The sequence below is a fragment of the Lathyrus oleraceus genome, chromosome 5 (assembly GCF_024323335.1).
Source record: "Lathyrus oleraceus cultivar Zhongwan6 chromosome 5, CAAS_Psat_ZW6_1.0, whole genome shotgun sequence".
Taxonomy (NCBI): Eukaryota; Viridiplantae; Streptophyta; class Magnoliopsida; order Fabales; family Fabaceae; genus Lathyrus; species Lathyrus oleraceus.
The window spans coordinates 514,506,836-514,530,867 of NC_066583.1; the positions used below are offsets into that span (position 1 = coordinate 514,506,836).

Below are 24,032 nucleotides of genomic sequence, written 5' to 3' on the forward strand. Positions count from 1 at the left end.
TTATTAATATCAAGTCGTATTATATCAAATTTATCTTTGTGTAAACTCCAAACTTTATGTTTCTTTGTGTAAACTCCATTTTGGCAAAATTCACATACACATGTTTTGACTAAAACCCTAATTTTGGGTCATTTTCCCAAGGACCTAACTCACTCATTTTTTATTCTTTTGAGGTGGGACCAAGTGCATTGGAAAGTTTGAGATGTCTACTTCACTTGTTATATTGGACAAAATTTCATAATTCTAAAAGAAACACATCTTATAATACAAAACATTATAGGTCACATAACAATTGAAATGTGAAAAAGTCCAACTTCAAGTGCCCATAACCTTCTCATAAAAAATCCAAATGATGAAAAATTTAAGTCAAAATTCATTGTCTTGAAAAGATATACAACTTTTATGTTGAAGGTTTTGTCACTTGAGGCTTTTATCATTCAAACAGAAGGGCTTGAAGTTGGTCCATTTTGGCAAAATTCACATACACATGTTTTGACTAAAACCCTAATTTTGGGTCAACTTCCCAAGGACCTAACTCCTTCATTTTTTATGATTTTGAGGTGGGACCAAGTGCATTGGAAAGTTTGAAATGTCTACTTCAATTTTTATGTTGGACAAAATTTCATAGTTCTAAAAGAAACACATGTGATAATACAAAACATTATAGGTCAGATAACAGTTGAAAAAATCAGAAGTCCAACTTCAAGTGCCCATAACTTTCTCATAAAAAATCCAAATGATGAAAAATTTATGTCCAAATTTATTGTCTTGAAAATATCTACAACTTTTATGTTGGAGGTTTTGTCATTTGAGGCTTTTATGAAGGAGTCGCCAATTGAATTGGAGACTCCTCTTAAAACCTACACATAGGCGCCAATTGGATTGGCTAGGGCATCTGCCCTAGTCAATCCAATTGGCGCCTCCATTCAAGTTTTAAGAGGAGTCGCCAATTCAATTGGAGACTCCTCCTAAAAGTGGGGTATTTTGAGATTTTTTTTGAAAACAGGATATTTTGGGAATTTCCTTAAAAAATTGGGTTATCTCGATAAAAAAACCAGAAAAAAATATAGCATGATTTGACGCCACTACCCACCGACACATAAAGCCTAGATATTTCTATTCCTAATTTGCAGTATGATATTATCTTTCCATTCTCATACTACTTGCGCTTAGATAGGATGATTTCTTCCCTTCAGACGAAACCCTAACATCATGGATTTACTCCCCACCCTTCCTTTTGATCTCATAACAGAAATTCTTTGATCCCAAATTCGCCATATTGTTGGTTCTTGCAATGGCATCCTCTGTCTTGCCTATCAGGAATTCATTCAATTATGGAACCCTTCCATTGGAAAATCAAATGAATTACCCGTTTTACAAAAGCTACATCATCGTCATAGAGTAACATATGGTTTTGGCTATGACTCTGTTACTGATAATTATAAAGTGGTGGTTATTGAGAAAACTCAAGTGAAGGTCCACACTCTGGGTACCAAATTTTGGAAAAACATCGGTGACTTCCCAAAAGCTACCGACCACGAGCAGAAATCGGGAAAATATGTGAGTGGCACAATCAATTGGTTGGCTCAACGTTGGCCTAGGTCAAGTCCACCGTTTATTGTATCTTTTGATTTGGGCAATGAGTCTTATCAGGAAGTTTTGCTGCCCGATAATAAAGAGGTCAATGACAACTTCATGACCTTGGACGTGTTCGCGGATTGCTTGTGCATGCTTTGTGGTCATGATATTTGGCTTATGAAGGAATATGGAAATAAAGAGTCTTGGACTAAATTGTTCACTATTTCATACTTGGAAAATCCTAGTATGCGGTATTCCTTGACCAAAGTGGTATATGTTTATGAGGATGGCCAACTGTTGCTTCAAATTAAAAGGCCTTTTGTTCGCAGTTGATTGTATATGTTCCAAGGATGATTGGTACTTTTCAGTTTGTTCCGCTTGAAAAGAGTTTTAATGGTTCAAGGTTTTTTGACCTAGATGTCTCAAGGTATGGTGGCATAATAGACTGCATTGAGAGTTTGATATCACCCTCTTCCTAATTATAGGATTTGGATACGGTGTTATCACTTGAGCGTAATAGGACCTATTGGTTAATTTAGTTTATGTTATTCATAACTTCATGGTTAATTGAATCTATATGGACCTATAGGTTAATTTAGTTTATGTTATTCATAACTTCATGGTTAATTGAATCTATATGAATATGGTTGATATAATTTTATTACTCAGGTGCTACCGAGACTCTTGTATTTTGTTATTCATGAATTTTCTTACTTTTTCTCTAAATACATTTTAGTGGTACTGTTTGATCTGAGAAGCTGATCTCAGCAGCTTAGAAATTTAGTTAGCCTTTAGTGGTGAGTAGCATTTGTACATGCTTGTTTTTATACATGCTTGCAAATGTCCCAATTATGACTCTTTTTGTATCCTTTATATTTTGAGACTACATCATGGCAAGTAATAGATTCATACTTGATGAAATCTCTTCCTTACAAACCATATATATCACTATAATGCACTTCTGAATTGTGGTAATAGATTCATACTTCGATTTTTACTTGTTCTTGCTATTACAATACTGGTATTAACAAAATATATTGTATTTACCTTGGTCCTAGTGTTGGTCCGAGTGCTGGTCGTGTGACTAGTGACCAAACTACTATTTACCTTGACCTTCCTCTACCATCCATTATTTCTCATTTCTCATGTGATATTGATTTGAATGACTAATTAATTAAAAAAAGGCCATTTATTAGGTGAAGATGAGAGAGATGGGAATGATATTCTTGGATATGATGAAAAGAAAAAGTAGAGTTTGTGTTTTACTGGATGTTATAGATTGTATAGGTTTATAGGATGGAATTAAAATATTTATATATCTCATAAATCCTTATAAGTTGGAATTAGAATATTTAGGCGGGAACGGTAGGATCGCATTGCAAAAATGGTTTGAGCCGTAGGATCTTCGTTTCTTCTATTTTAATTCTCAAACTTTTGAAATAGATTTTTTTTAGCTAGAACCTGCATTGCAAAAATGGTTGGAGCCGTAGGATCTTCGTTTCTTCTATTTTAGTTCTCAAACTTTTGAAATAGGTTTTTTTAGCTAGAACCTGTGCAACATTTATTTCTCACACTTAATTCCAATTAAAATCAATTTAATTTTTTAAAACCTTCCCGATACACTCATTATTTTTTGGAAATTTTCAATATAGCCACTAAACCTATTAATTCTCTCAACCACCTACCTATTTACCGTTTAAGTATCTCAATATCACTCTTTTAATTTTTATTTTTATTCACATTTTGAACCTTTCTGTTTCTTATGTACACATTTTAATTTTTTTTTATTTGGTGTGAATTGATTTTTTTTACTAAATTATGTTTTTTTATATGAATATATATGCAATATATATCGGTTTGTGAAATTGGTAGGATCTTATCATCCATGTTACGATATTCTGATTCACAAACTTGAGACCCCTCTCTGATTATGCATAGGATCTCGATTTTGACTACCTTGATTATTGGGCTTTTGGCCTGCGCAGAGTAATGGGTCTCAGATCCTTGTCCAGTACAGAACAGTGGTTCCCGGGCCTCTAGTCAGCGCAGAGCAGTGGGTCCTGGGTCTCGGAAGGTATAGAACAATTGCCCCAAAGGCTTGTTAGACATGTTTGATGTCGGGGGAGTCTTTTAATAGTAGTGGCCAACCTAAAAGGATGTTCATCCGGTTAGTCATGGTGGTGTTTCGAATTATACTTACAGACGAAGAGCATGAAGCCTATATGACCCCTGTTTTTATTAAATTATTTTAATTGAGTTATTTGTGAATTCTTTGTGATTTATATGTATTTTATTTAATTAAAGTGTGTGAATAATTAAATAAATAAGAGGGTATGGGTGTATGTTGTAACACCCTAAAACTCGAAACTTATGTATTAAGAATTATACGATAATTTAACGTGTCACCAGCAACAAACCTCTAAAATCATTTAATAATTAATAAACATGCAACAGAAAATACTAACGTCATACAATACTTGTCATCGCACACTCACCTTCACTTAGGATATCATTGTGGCGGTATCGATCCTAATCGGATAAACAAACATAAACTCAACATTTAGTCTTTAAAACTCGTTTAAATAAAACTTCTCCAAATACAAGAGTCGTTAAACGCATCTCTTAAACACTTTAACATAAGCAAATGAACTATTAAACTTCAACAGAATAATCAAATAAATGTTCCCGACCCCGATGTTATAGGATTAGAGCAAGACTTCTAAAACAACAAAACTAAATAAGTAACTCCTCAAGCTAACTTCACTTACTGCAGCATCTACTCCTAAGTATCTGCACGATGTCCATATAAAGGCAACATTCAAACAAAAGAGATGATAAATACATTCAAATAATAAGTGACACATAAATAACCAGAATAGATTAAATACAATACAGTTCAAACATGATTCATTATATAACACAACACGTGTATTAAAATTTCACACATTTCACAATACATAATCAATATGCAATGTGACTCTCAACAACACTATACACTCATATGCATGCGGTACCGGTCTCAATAATGGTTCCAATTATGAACTGGGTTCCAATCAACTGCGAACCCATGAGCCACACACTGAGCTCCAAGCCTTAACATAAAGCTTGAGACAATTACCAGTTACCAACATCGAAACCTGTAATCACATCTTTCACAATGGTTCCAATTATGAACCGGGTTCCAATCAAATACGAACCCATGAGCCCCACACCGAGCTCCAAGCCTTAACATCAAGCTTGAGACAATTACCAGTTACCAACATCGAAACCTGTAATCACATCTTTCACAATGGTTCCAATTATGAACCGGGTTCCAATCAAATACGAACCCATGAGCCCCACACCGAGCTCCAAGCCTTAACATCAAGCTTGAGACAATTACCAGTTACCAACATCGAAACCTGTAATCACATCTTTCACAATGGTTCCAATTATGAACCGGGTTCCAATCAAATGCGAACTCATGAGCCCCACATCGAGCTCCAAGCCTCAACGTCAAACTTAAGACAATTACCGGTTGTCACTACGCGAAAAATACAGAGTCGCCATCAATTTTTATTTATTCCAAAGGAAAGGGAAAATATCGAGAAAACCCCAAAGAATGGTCATCGCAACCACGAACAGGTTCGGAAGTCGGTTATACAAGGGGAAGGTATTAGCACCCCTCACATCCATGGTACTTCATAGGAACCATCTAGGATGTTTGCGCTTACGTGTGTATTGTTTATCGAATATTTGTTTGCCAATGGTTTGCGGAGTGGAGGTAGATTTTAAATTAGTGTACTCGCCAAGGATTGGGTCCTTGTGCCTACGTATGCCCACTTGTTGAAGTGAGAAATCAGAGCCCTGTAATTCGCGGGTTTAAAATTGCTAGTATATTTTATTGATTTTATTACCTTGAAGAAGGATTTTCGATTGTGTCGTCCTAAGGCTCAAACAAAAGGTTTGAATGAGTTGAATTGTTTTTAGGTTTTGAGAAATGTGTTATTGATTTCGGATTGCACTAAAGACTATGGATAAAGGCGAACGTCTTGTGTTCGAAGCATTCAGAATGAGTGTAGGAGAGCTCTAGTCTCATCCCTTCTTTATCGCTTAAGACTCGTGACGTACGATCATAATCACCATTTATTGTGTTTTTGACTTTGATTTGGAAAAGATCGCTTGACGTTGGATCAAGGGTTTGTTTATTGATTTTGATTTGAGAAAGGACCGTTTGACGTTGGATCAAAAGTTTGATTATTGATTGTGAAAGAGTGATCATTCCTAATACCAAAGGGGTAGCTATAAAGCAATAAAGGAAAGCAAGTAAAATCATACATCGGAAAGTGGAGGGGGTACATGTAAAGTACAAGGGAGTGCAGAAATAAAAGGTCTCATTATCAGGTAGCCCAAGAGAAAGCCTTGTGTGTGCATAATATCCTAAACTAGAAAGCGAGTAAAATATTACAAGTCTTCTTGAGTCTTGAATGCTCCTTCCAAGTTCAGGTCAAAAGTTTGTCCGAAGTCTTTTGCAAGGGTCCTAATGAGTCCGTAAGTCTTTTCCCAATGTCTTTTCCATGCTAGGGGAGTTATTGTATTTTTTACATTTTTTAGTCTTTACCATTTTTATGTTCATTTTAGAATGAGAGGGAGGATGTACAATGATATATCATAAAGCAAAATAAAGCAAAGTAAGTAAATGAAAAAATAAATGTTAGAAGTTAGATGCAAAATGTAGAAATTAGATACGAAATTTAAATGTTAGATGCGAAATTGTAAAGTGTTAGGAGTTAGGTGTTAGAAATTAGGATTAATTAATGTGAACGGATATTCAACATCAATATCAAGTATTAGATCCAAATCAATATCTAAAAATTAATCAAAATAATATTCTAATATGTATATTCTAACATGATCAAACAATTATCAAAAATCAAAGTCAAATGAAATTCTAAAAGCCAAACCATTGTTAATATCAAATTGAAATTCTAATATTAAAACTACTATTAAAATAAAATCTAGAATTTACAAACAATTATCGAAATTAAATTCCAAAATCAAATGAAATTCTAAAATTCAAAACAATTAACAAAGTTAATGTCTAATTGAAAATCAAAGCAGTTATTAAGAAAGAATTCTAAAATTATCAATTAAAATAAAATGACATACAAGAATCACAACAAAAAAAAGATTATCAATATCTAATAACATTCTAAAATGAAACTATTATCAAAATAAAAATCAAATGAACTTCTAATAATTCTGAAATCAATTAACTAAACTCAACACTCTATAAAATCAAATAGCCAAAATTAATATTGTAACACTAGTCTCTAATCCACCTGGTTAAAGGATAATCAACATGAATTACTTAAAGGACTCAGTCCAAGGGGTATGGGCAGCACAGGCCTATGTCGGCCCAAGAATTATAAAAAATGGAGGAACTGGATTCCCTTGGGCCTAACCGAAGCATTAAGCCCAAGCTGCCATACAACAATGAAAACCAACCGGAGGTGTTAATCTCCCCTGGGCCTCGATCCAGAATTTCCACATTCCAAGTAACAACGCTCATAGAATACAAAAGACAGACGGACGCCCCTTCGTCGGCGCTTCTCCCCTGTTCTAGGACGCGAAAGGAAACCTATCTACATACAAATCTCAATGAAAGTGTTCCGGACTGGGCCATGACCCTAGGCACGGCACGGCCCAATACTCGCCAAGCCCACGTCCAAACGGCCATGTCCACACGACCACGAGGACGCGTCAGGTGGACGACAGTCCGCCCGACGAACGTCTCCCCGGCCCCTTAAACACGTGTCGGACAGTGAGCGGGTCCTCCTCGTACGATCTCCATCCACTCACCGTCAACCCACGTCGCGGGCACCTCAGTTGTGTCGGGCAGGGCCTTAACGGCATCCCACTCACCACGTCACCCAACTCCCCTATATTGTCGCCTTAGGGATAGGGGCAGTTGGACCAGGGGGCAGACTTTGGTCTAGGTCTTAACGCTTCTTACGCGTCCCCTGGCAGCTCCTCCTTGGGCCTAGCTAATCCAGCCCATTAGGAGCCTTGGCCCAGCGCTGGGGGCTCACTATAAATACCCCTTTCATGGCAAAGGGGCAGGTATTCTAACTCACACTCTGATAACCTCATTCTGTACCTTTTCTGACTTAAGCATTGGAGCACCTTGCAGGTACACCCCCCTCTCATTTCATTCTCCGACCCATTAACCAAGACCGTGGAAGGCCCTCCTGATCAGGTGAGATCAGTGGCGCCGTCTGTGGGAACTAGCTATCCCCATCTTCATCAAACGAGGATCAAAAGCTCATTTGTTTCTGTCCTTCCAACATGGCCGGAGAACAACATAGCGATCACAGCCGTCCCCTCGTCAACTACAACATGGACGACGGCCCGCCATCCCATGAAGCGGACGTTCGGGACGGTCATCCATCCACCCCGTCTCCAGAGCCCCAAAACAACGGAGATGTCTCTCACGCCCACAATTTAGGGGCAGAGACATTTCGTCCCATTCCCGTTCCCGTTGAAGGAGACGCCGTAATGATTGCCATGGTGAATGCCCTCAATCAGGCCGGTTCTATGCTCCACCAGCAGCACGAACGAATCATGGCCCTCGAAGCCGAACGACAAGAGGCCCGGCCCCAGCCGGTGAGTAGGATACAACAACGTCCGGAGCCAACGAAGAAGCGAGGACGTCGCTCTCCCGAACCCCACGCCAGCAGGGCACGCGCCCATCGTGACGGTGGTCGAGCGAGAACATCACCAAGGCGCGGGCACAGCCCCGACAACAACGAACTGTCTCCCTTAAGGAGCGACGAGGAAGATTTGCATTGCCCCCTATCTCGGGCAATAATGGAAGCCCCGCTCCCCAAAGGCATGGAGAAACCGCCAAACCTAGCTGTGTACGACGGGACTACAGATCCCGACGATCACGTCGACAACGTCAACGCGATGCTCGACTACCGCAATGATATAACCGGGCACCTCAAATGCCGACTGTTCTCAACGACCCTCAGGAAAGGGGCCATGGCCTGGTACAAAAGCTTGGCCCCTGAGTCCATTACGTCATGGAGAGTCATGAGGTCCATGTTCACCCGGCACTTTACAGCTTCCCGTCGTCACCCCAAGACTGAGGCGACCCTTGAAGCCATAGTGCAGAAGAAGAATGAAACACTGCGCTCATACATCGAGCGATTCAACCAGGAAGCTGTCGAGGTAGATACCACCGAGCACATGAAGAAGTATCTCCTCGAGAGAGGTCTCTTACCCGGCAGTGAACTTAGCAGAGCCGTAGGGATCGAGCCTCCCCGCACCTTAAACGAGCTCCTGCATAAAGCCCAGGCCTACATCAGATACGAGGAAAAGCAGGTGGCACACAATGCCCGCAGCGGACGTAACGCTGGGGAGACCGAGCACTCAAAACGCGAGGACACGAGCATTTCCCGTCGCAACGGAGACAGACGAAGAGAAGAAAGACCTCGCGAGCTCCGGGAAGGAAGAGGCCCCGCGGGCAGATATAGCGAGTACACCTTACTGACAGCTCCTCGAGAGCGTATCCTCGCAGAATGTATCAACTCTGAATTCAAGCAGGGCAGGGTCAGGTTCCCAAAACCGTCTGCACCAAAGCCCCACACCGACAAATCAAAGTACTGCCGGTTCCACAGAAGTCACGGGCACGTGACCGAAGACTGCGTCCACCTGAAAGATGCGATTGAAATTTTAATCCAGGAGGGGCACCTGAAGCAGTACACGAGGAAGAACGAAGCTCCCGGACACGACGAGCCAGAGAAGAAGAGACCCCGGGAAAACACACCCCCCGACAACTCTCCCTATCAAGTGGCCCTCTGCGTGTCACGACCGGAAGATTTCTGCCTCCCCGAACCACTGCCCGAGGGCAAGATCACTGCACTCAGCCCCTGGGAAGACTTCCCTACCACACTGGTGATATCAGGAGGAGGAACTAACGGGGAATCCGCGGCCCTCTCCGTCAAACGTAAGTTCGACGAACTCCTACTGACTGCCCCCGAGCAGAAAGCGACATTGACAAAATACCGGGGGAAATCCAACCCAATATCCTTCTTCCTGGAGGAACTCCCGGGCGGATCCCCGAACTCGGCCATCCCACTATTGATAAGAGCAAAGATGGCCCGATTCGACGTACGACGCATCCTGGTCGACGAAGGCAGCTCAGTGGATATCATGTACGTCCACCTCTTCAAGACTCTGAAGCTAGACAAGACCAACTTAGCCCCCTACGTCGGATCGGATCTCCAAGGATTCAACGGAGCAACAACCAGACCGTGGGGATATGTTGAGCTCCTCGTCACCTTCGGCGAACAAGAAACGGCCAGGGAAGTCAAAATCCAATTCCTGGTCGTAGACTGTCCGTCTCTCTACAATTGCATCTTTGGACGCCCGACACTGGCCGAACTCACTGCGGTCCCTTCCACCGTCCACCTGAAGATGAAATACTACACCAAATTGGGACGTGTGGTCACCATCCATGGTGACATCGAAGCAGCCCGACGATGCTACGACGCCGCAGTAAAAGGACAGGCCGTAGTCAGCACGAAGAGCAACTGCAACAACAAAAAACTCAAGACCGAGGATCCCGCCCGAGGAGTCAACGCCATCGACCTCGACTGTCGCATCGGGCTGGACGAGACCGAAGAGGGGAGGTTCCCCAAGGAACGCTCTCTCGAACACCCGGTCCGACCAATTCCCGACGGGGAGTTCGAACTCATTCCTCTTGGGGACGATCCGGAAAGGACGGTGAAGATAGGCAAGGGACTACCCGAGGAAACAAGAGAAGAGCTAGTAGCATGCCTCAAAGAGAACTCCGACCTCTTCGCGTGGAATGCCGCAGAAATGCCCGGGCTGGACCCCGAGATCGCGTGTCATAAGCTAGCTGTAGACCGGGCAGCCAAGCCCATAGCACAGCGTAGACGCAAGCAATCGCCCGAAAAGGCAGAGGCTGCCGAGCGAGCTGTAAAAGACCTCTTAGAGGCAAATTTTATTTCTGAAGCCCAGTACACAACCTGGCTCTCTAATGTAGTCCTCGTTAAGAAAAATAATGGAAAATGGCGTATGTGTGTTGATTATACTGATCTTAATAGGGCTTGCCCGAAAGATGCTTTCCCCCTCCCTAATATAGACTCGCTCGTTGACAACTCTGCAGGTTTTAAACTCTTGTCCTTCATGGACGCATATAGTGGATACAACCAGATCCCTATGTCGCCCGCAGACAAGAAACACACAGCGTTCATGACCCCAACGGGCAATTACTATTACAACGTGATGCCGTTCGGGCTCAAGAACGCTGGCGCTACATACCAACGCATGATGAACAAAGTCTTCAAGGACGAAATAGGGGACATGCTCGAAGTATACATGGACGACATGATCGTCAAATCACACGAGGAGATAACCCATGCTCGACACCTTACGAAGGTATTCGAGCAGGCGAGACAGTGTAAAATGAGGTTCAACCCCGAGAAATGCACGTTCGGTGTCCGGGCAGGCAAGTTCCTCGGTTTCTATCTCACCGAAAGAGGGATCGAGGCCAACCCCGACAAATGCCGGGCATTCTCGGAGTTTCCGACCCCGAAAACCAAAAAATCGATCCAGTCGCTCAATGGAGTGCTCGCCTCACTCTCCCGTTTCATCGCCAAGTCCGCCCAGCACGCATTGCCATTCTTCAGACTCCTTCGCAAAGAGGCTACCTTCGACTGGACCGATGAATGCGAGCAAGCGCTACTCCATCTAAAGAAGGTTCTGTCCCAACCCCCGGTCTTATCACGGCCGTCAGAAAAGGAAACCCTATACTTATACCTATCCGTGGCGACCGAGGCCGTCAGCGCCGTTCTAATAAGAGAAACCGACGAAGGACAAAAGCCCATCTATTTTACGAGTAAAGCACTCCAAGGTCCCGAGCTCCGATATCAGCAAATCGAAAAGGTCGCCCTGGCCCTCATCAACGCAGCGAGGAGACTACGATATTATTTCCTCGCACACACGATAAAGGTGAGGACCGATCAGCCAATCAAACAGCTGCTCGGGCGCCCGGATATGGCCGGGAGGATGCTCAAGTGGTCACTAGAACTCTCCGAATTCGACATACAATACGAAAGTAGGAAAGCCTTGAAAGCTCAGGCGCTGGCCGACTTCGTCGCGGAGATGACCCACTGCCCGACTCCAGCAGAAAGCGCCCACAAATGGACGATCTTCGTCGATGGCGCCTCTAGCACATCAGGCAGCGGGGCCGGGATCATCCTCGAAAATGAAGAAGGGATCCTGATAGAGGTATCGTTAGCGCTAGCGTTCCCAACATCAAACAACCAAGCCGAATACGAAGCCTTCCTCGCAGGCCTGAGGTTAGCCGAGGACCTGGGAGCAAAAGAGGTAAAAATATCCACCGACTCCCAGCTCGTGGCCTCACAAGTGCGAGGAGAATACCAAACCAAGAACGACAACCTCCTCGGGTACTTGTCCCTCGTCAAAGAAAAACTTGATAGATTTGAAAAATGGGAAGTTCAACACATACCCCGCGAGCACAACACACGAGCAGACGTTCTCTCGAAACTAGCCAGCACGAGGAAAAAGGGTGGGAATAAATCAGTAATCCAAGAAATTCTCCCGCGGCCCAGCATCGACAAACTACCGCCTCCACTCGAGGTCAACGCTATTGGAGATGCCCACTGTTGGATGACACCCATCTACAATTACCTCACACGAGACGAACTCCCGGCTGACCCGAAAGAGGCGACCACTGTCAAACGACGCGCATGCTCGTACGTACTCCTCGAAGGCAAACTCTACCGGAGAGGATTCTCCATCCCACTACTCAAATGCGTCGAGGAAGAGAAAGTCCCCGACATACTTGGAGAGATACACCGGGGAATTAACGCTCAACACCTCGGCGGACGATCGCTCGCACGAAAAGCCCTTCGAGCAGGCTACTACTGGCCGACCATGCAAAACGATTCGAAAGAGCACGTCAAAAGATGTGACAAATGCCAACGACATGCCGACATGCACCTCGCACCCCCGAACGACCTCAAATCACTGTCTTCCCCATGGCCCTTCGCGTGGTGGGGCATGGACATCCTCGGACCCTTCGTCACCGGATCATATCAGAACAAATACCTCATCGTCGGGGTGGATTACTTCACCAAATGGATCGAGGCGGAGGCACTGGCTAAAATAACCGCGCAGAACATTCTCCGGTTCTTCAAACGCAACATCCTCGCTCGGTTCGGTATACCCCAGGCACTTGTCACAGACAACGGGACACAGTTCACGGACGGAGGATTCCAGGACTTCATCGCCAGCCTGGGCACCACACAGCATTTCACGTCTGTCGAGCATCCGCAGACGAACGGGCAGGCAGAGGCGGCCAACAGGGTAATCTTACGTGGCCTCAAACGCAGACTCGGCGAGGCAAAGAGGGCATGGGTCGAGGAGCTACATAGCGTCCTATGGGCCTACCGCACGACACCACATTCTACCACCGGGGAAACCCCGTTCCGACTAACTTACGGCACCGAGGCAGTCATCCCGGTGGAGATACGGACGCCAACGAGGAGGACAGAGGAGCCCCTAGACGAGGAAATGAACGATGAAACCCTTAGAGCCGAGCTCGACCTAGTCGAGGAGATACGTTCCGAAGCAGCTCTCCGGGAAACAACCCTCAAACAAAAGATAGCACTACGCCATGACGCGAAAGTCATAAAAAGAGAGTTCCAGGTCGGCACCCTGGTCCTCAGAAGAAACCAGAAAAACCCGAGAGAGGGCAAACTGGCGGCCAACTGGGAAGGCCCTTACCGCGTCCGCGACAAAACGAGCAACGGGGCCTATTACCTAGAAAACCTACAAGGAGAACAACTCGCTCGACCATGGAACGCAGAAAAACTTAGACAATATTACAGCTAAATACACCACGGGGAGACGTGGCAGGTACGACCACGCTCTTCGTCCCCAAAACCCCAGGGAGGAACCACGAGACCCGGGAACGATCCGGGGTCACGTAACAACACAACCCTCCCCGACGGTTGGGATCTTGACCAAGGCTCAACGTCGAAGTACCTAGACTGGCAGGGCACCCAGCTCGCGATGGGAGGACCCAAGCCTCGGGACCAGGGTTCGAACAACGGACCCGGGCTTCGATACCCACGGGCACAAAGCCCGACACTTCGTCGGTTCCCTAAACCGAGGAGATTAACAAAGTCGAGCAGAGTACGAATTCATACAAACAAGTATCAGACACAAACGAGCACAATGAATGATAACGAAAATATTCATGCATTAAAAACGATAAGAGTGGCCGAAGCCAAGTACGCCCGAAGGCCATATTACAACGCCCGAAGGCCAAAATACATAAGGCACGCAGGCCATGATAAGAAAAACATATAAACTAAGACTCCGCTCGGAGCTCCTCTTCATCCTCTTCTTCTTCTTCTCCCCCCAGCTCCTCCTCCACTTCAAACGGGCAGATGATCTCACCATCCCGGACGCAGCAGTTATAGGCCGACCCTTCCGTCACCAACTCAGGGTTCAGAAGCCCGAGCTGCTCGACAGCATTGTCGAAACCCTCTTTGAAGCAGGCCACAAGATCTTGGTTGAGAGTCCGAATATGCCCTAGCAGCTCACCGCGCGAGCCAAAGGCGCGTTCCTCCTCGGTCTCATCTGCCAGAGGACGGACCTTTCCCTCGAGAGACTCAACCTGAGCCCGTAGGTAGGCGTTGTCCTCGGTCAGCTTCTGATGGTCGACCACCTGCTCTTCCAGGCTCGCCTTAGCAGCCTTCAACTGGTCCCTCTCCCTTTCCACCTCCTCCAGCTTCTGGCGCAGCCCTTCCTGCAGCTGATGCTCTTCTTTGTAGTCCGACAGATCTTGAGATAGTCTTTCCTTCTCTGTCCGAACCTGCAAAAGGGCTTCCTCCAGCGAGGCGGTGGAGACCGAAGTGTCGGTCAGAACCATGGCCGTCTCCATCACCCGGATGACGGCAGCAATATCCCTGGCCAGATCTTTCCTCCGGGCAGCAACATCCTGGTCCAGAATAGCCTTGGCCTCAGGCGCAGGCACAGCAATCGACTCCTCGGCCTTGAAGAACGACCGTTCCACATAGCAGGGAGGCAGAAGATAGCTGCCCGGTCCATGCGAACCTCCTGGAGACGACCTGGTAAGGGCCCCAGCCGGACGCTTCCGTTTATGGAGGGGAGAAGCCGCTGGCGACGGACTGCTATCAGGAATGGTGATCGGGTTAAGCCGAGGAGGAGAGGAAGGAATCACGCTCGCCGCCTGCGAGGGACCGACCCCGGCATCGCCAGCAATCTCCGAGACACGGGCCGCAGTTTTCTTCTTCTTCTTGGGCACCCGGTCAGGAGCGCCGACCTGATTCGCCAGCTTCAACACCCGATCACGAGCATTGGGCATGGCACCTGCAAATAAATTACACACAAACGTTAGCGACCGAAGTCATAAACAGAAATAAAAAGCTAAACAAAGTCTGCCTACTCAATAACGCCAGAGCTTCCTCCTCGGTATCACACTCGAGCAGAGCCTTCGTATTGATATAACGCGTCTCGGTGATTAGCTCCCCGGCCTCATCCAGGTAGGGCACGCCCTGTCGATTCGCCCAGAACGCCAAGCTGAAGCTCTGCACGTAATCGACCAGCTTCTTGTACGCGAGCCTATCCTCCTCGCCGAGCATCGCGTACTTGACCCGGTAATGCGCTGTGGAGAGATCGAAATGATCACGCTGCCACCTCAGCGGTATCTTCGACATCAGCGTCTCCTCCCCGTTGGGTTCCCGTTGATAGTAGTAGAGAGAGTGAAGGGCAGCCCGGGTAATCGGCATCACCACGTACCACCGGCTTTTGAAATGGCGAACAGAATCCTCGTACGTCTTGAACAGACGCACGGGCTGCTTGAAAGAAACCCAACTGTGGCGGCCACGGGAACCGGACCTCTGGAGATGGAACACGTGGAAGAAGAGAGCCCGGGTGCAACCAATGCCGAGGAACTGGCAAACTAACTCGAATGCCCGCATAAATGCGAGTGCATTAGGATGTAGTTGGGACGGCGCCAGCCGGAGCCACTTGAAGACCGACATCTGGAAGGAGCTGAAGGGCAGTCTCATCCCCGCCTCACGAAAAGCAAATTCATACATGGTGAACTGCTTCCCCGGGAAATGATGACAAATGCGGTCTTCTTCCTTGGGGGCGCAGCAATACCAGTTCGGTGGATCCTCCCGGTTTATGGCCTCGACCATCGCGTGAGCAGTGATGGCTTCGTCACAGAAGTCTGATTCCTCCTCCAAGGGCTCGTCCGCAACCCAGGAGAAGTCGACCTGCCCGGAAGAGGAGGCGTGTTCGGTACCATCTCGGACACTCCCATCCCCGACAGGGAGACGAGCGATTGTCGCGTCGTCGGTGGAAGACCCAGAATCTTCCTTCCTCGGTCGTAAGCGCCCGGTAACACCTGAAACGCAGACAGAAAGAGTGAATTCGACGTCGTATCAAATCCACCCTTCCACCGCAGGTCAAGTGAAAGGGCGTAACGGCGACGGACACTAACCGTGCTCAACTCGGTGGCCCGCGCATTCTATGGAGACCGGGCATAAACTTCATACAACCTATGCAAGTGTTGCCCGGCATATGAAGTTTATGCCCGGTACAGTAGGATCCCAACCCTATTTTCTACCATCTAATATACACCTACAGTCCACTACACTGTCCCTAAGTTAAACCTAACCACATTTCTACGAAAATAGCATGCGTTTGACAGAAAACAACAAGGAAAAAGAATGGGTCACAGTGGAAAACCATACCTGACATAGTTAAGTTGAAAAGGTACGGTGGTGTCCGAGCAGAAAACGGTGGTTCAGATAGGAGGACGGGCGGAGACGGCGGTCCAGACGGTTGAGAGAGCAAACGAGAGAGAATGTGGAGAACTCCGGTGAACGCGTGAGCAAAAAGAAAAGTGGAAATGAAGTTACTCAACCCCTTTTTATAGGGCTTGGCACGTAGACCAACACGCTAGGTCATCATTACCTAGCCTGCCTACGCCGTCTTTGCGCGCGAAACGAAGCGACCCCACTAATTCTGAGACACGTCTGTCAAAGATGAGAAGCTGAAACGACCCGAGCACCTATCCATCTCCTCGACTCACCAAGACGCCACCTCCCCGCGTCATACCCACGTTTACTACAAGGAAGGCGCAGATCAACCGACCACCTCCATCCCCGACATTCCCGAAGAAAGGGTCGGTCATGAATAGGTCTGGCACGACCTCGCCTGTCTAACGGTCAAGCTTCCCCATCGTCGCGGGGAACCCTTAGTCGAAACATAAGTCATCCCTCTGGCTCAGAGACTCGACTTGGGGGGCTCCTGTTCCGGACTGGGCCATGACCCTAGGCACGGCACGGCCCAATACTCGCCAAGCCCACGTCCAAACGGCCATGTCCACACGACCACGAGGACGCGTCAGGTGGACGACAGTCCGCCCGACGAACGTCTCCCCGGCCCCTTAAACACGTGTCGGACAGTGAGCGGGTCCTCCTCGTACGATCTCCATCCACTCACCGTCAACCCACGTCGCGGGCACCTCAGTTGTGTCGGGCAGGGCCTTAACGGCATCCCACTCACCACGTCACCCAACTCCCCTATATTGTCGCCTTAGGGATAGGGGCAGTTGGACCAGGGGGCAGACTTTGGTCTAGGTCTTAACGCTTCTTACGCGTCCCCTGGCAGCTCCTCCTTGGGCCTAGCTAATCCAGCCCATTAGGAGCCTTGGCCCAGCGCTGGGGGCTCACTATAAATACCCCTTTCATGGCAAAGGGGCAGGTATTCTAACTCACACTCTGATAACCTCATTCTGTACCTTTTCTGACTTAAGCATTGGAGCACCTTGCAGGTACACCCCCCTCTCATTTCATTCTCCGACCCATTAACCAAGACCGTGGAAGGCCCTCCTGATCAGGTGAGATCAGAAAGCTAACGTACCTTGCTCGAATCCTCCGAATGCAAATCGCGGCGAAAATTTGTGGAAATCTCAAATTCACGGTTCAACTTAACAGCTCCTCATCGCCAATTCATCCGTATTCGTGTGTTGTACGGAGGCGGAGTCGGATTGGTGCACGTCGCGTAGAGATGAAGAATTTGATTCCATCTTCTGTTTTAATCTTCTGTTGGACGATTTGTGTGGCGAAGAAGATGAAAATACTGAATCGCGACCGAACAGGTAAAGGTGAATTTGACCTCTAGATCTTCTCTTCTGTCTTGGATTCTTCTTTCGTCTTCTCTGTTGATGAGTATCTTCCGCGTATTATTATAATGAAGGTGTGGATTACCGGAGATTCGAGATTCTGCGGAAAGGGAAGAGGATGATCTGAGCTTCGTGAATGATGAAGGATTGATTCTCTCAGTATGGTTTCATGTGAGGGATTCGGAGAAAGTCGGAATGGTGATGGTTCTGGAGGATTGAAGGTGAGGTTGCGGGAGAGAGAAAGAGAAAAGAAGTTCTGGAGGAAATTGGAGAGAGGGAAGAAGAAGATTCTAGAAAAATTGGCGAGAGCATTCCCAAGGTGAGTTTATGCATTTATATAGAACTGTGTTTGCAGTTTGAATTGAATTCGAGCCGTAATCTTGTTCGCGTTTCAGATTATTTTAATTTGCTCTTTAATTTGATATGTTGCAGCTTGGATTCGTCGGCTTATGCTTGTGTTCACATTTGTGTATTGTAACTGCGTGAAGTTGTTTTGAAGCATGGCTTATTGTTTCTTGCAGCAGCGTTTGGAAGTGTGGTTTGGTGCAGTTCGCGTTTGGTACTCAGTAGCAGCTAATGCCATGTACTTCTACTGCATTTTCAATGTTTCGCAACTTATGGTAGCTTTGGTGAAGTCATGGCTTGCGTTTGGAGTTTGGAACACCTTTTATAGCTGGATTTAAATTTGCATTTGGCTGCGTGTTCGCGTTTAACTTTTCTTGGAGTCGTTTTTGGCCTATGCAACATTCCGTTTTATTTGCCGCTTTTTGGATTGTGTTTGTACGCCGTTTGCACGTTTGGATCATGGCTGCAGCGTTTAGAAAGCTGAGTTTTGTTGTACCTTAGCAGCTTGCGTTGTACTTGGCCTTGTTGTAGCAGGCTTATACTTTTTCGCGCGGTAGCTGGTGCATTTGGATGCACTTTCTGTTTTTTCACTTTTCACGCTTGTATTTCAAATTACTCCACCTGCGTTTCACCACTGTACGGATAATACATGAAAACAAGATTTGAATTGGCATTTGGACTTGGAACATGGTTTTTTTCTAATGGATTGTTTGGTTTAAAACTGGATATCTAAATGGATGATTTGGATGTGGTTAATGAATGAATTATCAATGGAATCTGGTTTGGTTTTGGATTAGAAATGGATTGGATTTTTTGGATATTGTTTTATTGAAATGGATTTTGGATTTTTTTTGGTTAGAATGGATAATTGATTTACAATGGATTTTGGGTTTTGATAATTGGATTATTAAAATGAAATATGGACAAATGGTTTGGTGGGTATGGACATGGATTTAGAAATTGACCAATGGATTTTTATAAAAGTGGATAATGGGTTAAATGGATTATATTTTGGATTTGAATTTGAATATTTTGTTAATTAAATTGGATAATAATGGATTCAATTAAGTTTGATTTGGGTATGATGCTCAACGTTAGATCAACCTTATTTTTGTTCTTTTTTAAAATTGATTGATTTTAGTCTATTCTTGATTAATTCTAAGGAAGCAATAAAAAGAAAGCAATAAAATTATTACAAACCAAGGGTGAGGGATACTTTTTGCCAAGTGGAAAATAATATGGTAAAGTATAATTAATAAACAACACAATGAAATAACACTACACAACAAATAAGAAAAATATCTAAGGTATGACAATTAAATATTAATTAAACAAATTAAATTAATTAATTAAGTTGATAAAAATAAATTAATAAAGAATTAATTAAAAATCAAATTAACTAATCAATCAAATTATTTAAAATTGATTAAAAGGATTAAATAATTAATCAATAATTAATTGGTTTGATTAAACAAATCAAAAGAAAATAAAATGAAAAAAAGAAATAAAGAGAAAATAGATGGACCAGCGAAACACTCAAAGCCCAAATAAATAAAAAACACAGATAACAACTAAATGGGGTGTGAATAGGCAAAGGCGTTGGCCCATCAAATCCATAAAAAATGAAAAGAAAGTTGTTGAAAAGAAAATGGAAGGGTGTGGACAACAAGCCCAATAGGCGAGGCCCAAAGGTGCGGGGTTAAAGAGTCAACAAGGTGAGAGATTCAACACTCGTTGACTCCATACAAGACCATAAGATCAACTGATCATAAGATCAGAGGGATAGGAATGTGTGTGTATAAGGCTAAACATGGCGGGATCCACGAGTTGACATGTGGTCAACGTGTGACAGATGACCTAAGACGACCACATCGCAGACACGTAGGCAACCATATGAGAGGGTATTTAAGCGCAGTTCAAGGATCGAATCTTAGGGTTCCAAAAAAAACCTAATCCCTTTCTGTCAAGATTAACCAAAATCAAATCCTAAACCCTCACACAACAACACTTATAACATGAGATCACGCGAAAAAACATCATTGACATGAAATCAAGCTAAATAGAGAACCCTAATTTTAAACAAAGTTCAATATGGTTTAAAAATAGCATAAACAAGCATGGTGAATGCAAATATCTTTACGGATATATTAATTCACATTGTCTTAAAAGAAATTGTGTATGCTTGTGAATATCATATTTTATTAAATGTTGTAATATTGTTATGGTTCTAAGTTTTTATTTCAAACTTTTCATAATTGGAATATAACTTATTAGATGTAGATTGTATTATGACTTTTGTTGATGTATTTTGTTTAACATGTTGTTGTACTTCAGAAAAGGAGACTCTTTGTCTGTACCCATAGAATTGTAACTTCCCTAGAGGATAACCATTTTCTTTTATTGATGAATTTATGTTACTTATATGGAAAGACTGAATTTATTTAACTTTCGTGTGTGTTTGATGGTATGTTAAATTTGTGTGTTGATGAATGTCAAAGTTACTAAATAGAAAAATTAAAAGATCTATTAAAATCTGGACTGTCTGATATTGATTCAATAATTAATTGTTTTAGATTCAATTTCAATGATGAATTACTCTAAATACGCGAATGAGACCATAAACCCGCTGCAGTGAATTCTAATTGGTAGTTTTTACCATTGGATATATTTCTTTTTTGGCTTCATATTGTGATTGTGATATGTCCCATGGTTACAATATAATACATTTCACCCATATTCTCATATTTGTTCTCACTTTGAAAATGGTCATGGTCTAACGTTCGCCTGGATTTGTTTAATGTGTGCTTGGGTAAAACAAACTCAATTAATCATTTATTGAATTATAAGCATTGTGGTTGTTTACTTTCATATAAGATGTAAGCTCTTTGCCTAAACTATCTTTGAGAGCTTATTAAAACAAACTAAAAAACTTGCAAACATATCATAAACTATTTTCATATGTTGTCTTAAACATATCATAAACTATTAATTTGTTTTTGTGTTTTATAATTCAATCTAATATTGTTTTTACTGAAGTTATCACTACAAGAAAACACGTTTTAACTGCAAAATTTTAGCGTCAGACTCAACTCTGACGCTACTAGTTAATATAATGTCACATATAGTCGTCCTTAATGGTTAAAAATATTTGTCAATTTTTTAACAGGTCATTACTACTAGCGTCAGTTGATGCTGACACTAAATTTGGATATCACTAATACTGCGATGGTCGACGCTAATGAATAGTTGATTGTAATTTCTTTCATGTAGTTTTTTTTATAGTAGCGACGACTATTTGGGACGCCACTGGTATGAAAATAATTCATCCCCCCACAAATTTTGTTGCTTCCTTTTTTTTAGTTTTAAATAATTCTTTATTTTTTTATGTTAGCGGCGGTTTAAATCGACGCTAATAGTGGTGCCAAAAACTCACCCCTATAAATTTCGTTTTCCACCTTTTTAAATTAATTTTATTTTAAATAAATCTTTTAATGGAATATGAGGGAAGGTGATGATCGACGCTAACATATAGTTAAATGTAAGTTCATTCACTTATTTATTTATTTATTTATTTTGTATAGTAGCGGCAGGTGACAACCGAAGCTACAGTATAATTACATTAGTTTCATTCATTAGTCTCTAAATTTAGTGTCGCTCAAACCGACGCCAACTTTGATGCGAAAATTTACATTTCCCCACAACTTTAGTTTGCCTACTTTTTTTCATTTTTTAAATGTATTTCTTTATTAATTTTTTATTTTTTTAATCAAATAATTTATATTTTTTTACCTATTAAAATGATTAGTAAATTATTAATATTTTAAAATAACAAATAAATTTTCATATTTTAATAATTATTTAAATAAATATTAAATATAATTTTAAAATGACAAATAAATAACTTTTTTTAACCTATTTAACATGGTATAAAATTTAATTGAAAAATAAATAAGATGTAAAACATAATATAAAACAAATATATATAAAATATATAAAACTTATTATAAACAAAATATATAAAATATAAAATAGTAAAAAACTATAAAACTTATTATAAGAATTAAAGTTGAAAAGTTATAAAAAAAACTCGTGATTGTTTATCAAAAACACTGGTAAACAGAATGGTAGGGCTCATATCAGACATACCAAAAAAATGAGACATTAATCCTTCATCTTAGTTGGAATATGTTAGCAAGCAAGTTTGATTGGCCAAACACATGCAAAAGTATATTCCTAAACCATACTACACCTAAGAGTTATTATATTAAATCTTTACTTGTTTGGGCATAAAAATCACTATGATACTCCATTTGGTCCTATATATAAGAAAAAATTTACTTTTCAGATTCATTGAATAACTAATGTATTTAAAAAGTAATTTTTTTTCTTATAAATAGGACCAAAGGTAGTAGTTATTAAGAATACTTTCTAGAACATAGGAACAAGAATAAATATATCCACACATTATTTAATAAATCTAAACTAAATCTAAAAAAACCAGATACAGTAGTAGAGTTATTTTAGATCAAAAATATTTTTTAATTTTATTTATTTATTTTGATGTTGTAGTTATTACGATTTTTTATTGAATATACAACCAAAATTCCTTCTCTTCTCATAGCATCACATACACGCCATAATGATCATTCAATGACACAACCCATACAATCATACAATCACTTCATGAATCAAAGTAAACCATGCCTACCACTATGATTCAAGCCATAACTGTCACGGGTCAACACACACAAAGACAAGGTTACACACACATACACACATCTAAGCTTACATACATAGCCAAGCCTATCATACTAAGTCATGAAAGTTCCACACACAATACACATTCAAGCCAATCAACATTGCATCATACATACACAATCTCATAGTAGTTTATACCATTACATGCATCTAAGACAAACAATAACCTAATTCAATTCACACCATCACTTTATAATCCATACCATGACACAATCATGCTATGCAACTCAAGATTAACTAACTTGCAAGTTTAAATCAAACATTAAAGAACCAAGTGCAAATCATACACCATGAGCTAACCTTTAAGTCTAACGGTCCTCTAATCTTAACAAATTCCAGTTGCCAGTCCTAGTCCAAGTCATTATGACATCCAAACCTTGCCCAAACCATCCTAATTGTCAATACCAATTAGTTATAAAACTTATAACTTCCTTTATAAGTTAATTTGCCCAAACCCCAAACTGACCCTAACATTCATATTAACCTAAATCCTATTAACATTTTCAGTAGCTTGTTTTAACTTGATTAGTTAGTTGATTAACAACTAATTTCTAACATTTTCTAACAACTGATTCTAATAGTCGAGTCAGTTAGCTAATAGATAAGATAAACTCTAATTCAAACCAACTGATATTAACTAATTCTCTAATAGCTAAGCTAACTTCCAATTGTCAAAAAACTAACTAAATTAGTTTGTTAACTTCATTAACTAACATTGTCAATCCTAACTACAACACTAATTGTTTTTTTTTTCATTCAAACTAACATTAACTACCATTCAACATCCAAATTAATAGTTCCCTAGCATCTAACTAACTCCTTCCCTAAGCTACCGAGTTTGTTGCATAATTTCCCTCTATTTTCTCCTTCAAATCTCTCCTATTTAAGCAACTTCGTCTCTTCAATCATGAGGATCAATCAACTATTCACCCTCAATCTTCCAAACTCTCTGCAACTCTCACAATTAACTCACATAACCTTTAATACATTGTTTACACAAAATATTAATAAATTAATTTGTTTACAAACTATATTGTTTACAAAAAATATTAAAGTAAAAATGTTGTTCCTCATCCTCATCGCTGTCAAT

At 42.4% G+C, this 24,032-nt stretch overlaps 1 long non-coding RNA gene across 1 annotated transcript; it reads left to right on the plus strand.

Annotated features, from left to right (window-relative positions):
* The first annotated feature begins 17,544 nt into the window (after positions 1-17,544).
* Positions 17,545-18,982, plus strand: LOC127082945 (uncharacterized). The gene is made up of 3 exons (XR_007788266.1): positions 17,545-17,815; positions 17,914-18,158; positions 18,272-18,982. It is a non-coding gene; the product is annotated as an uncharacterized LOC127082945 (long non-coding RNA).
* The last annotated feature ends 5,050 nt before the right edge of the window (positions 18,983-24,032 follow it).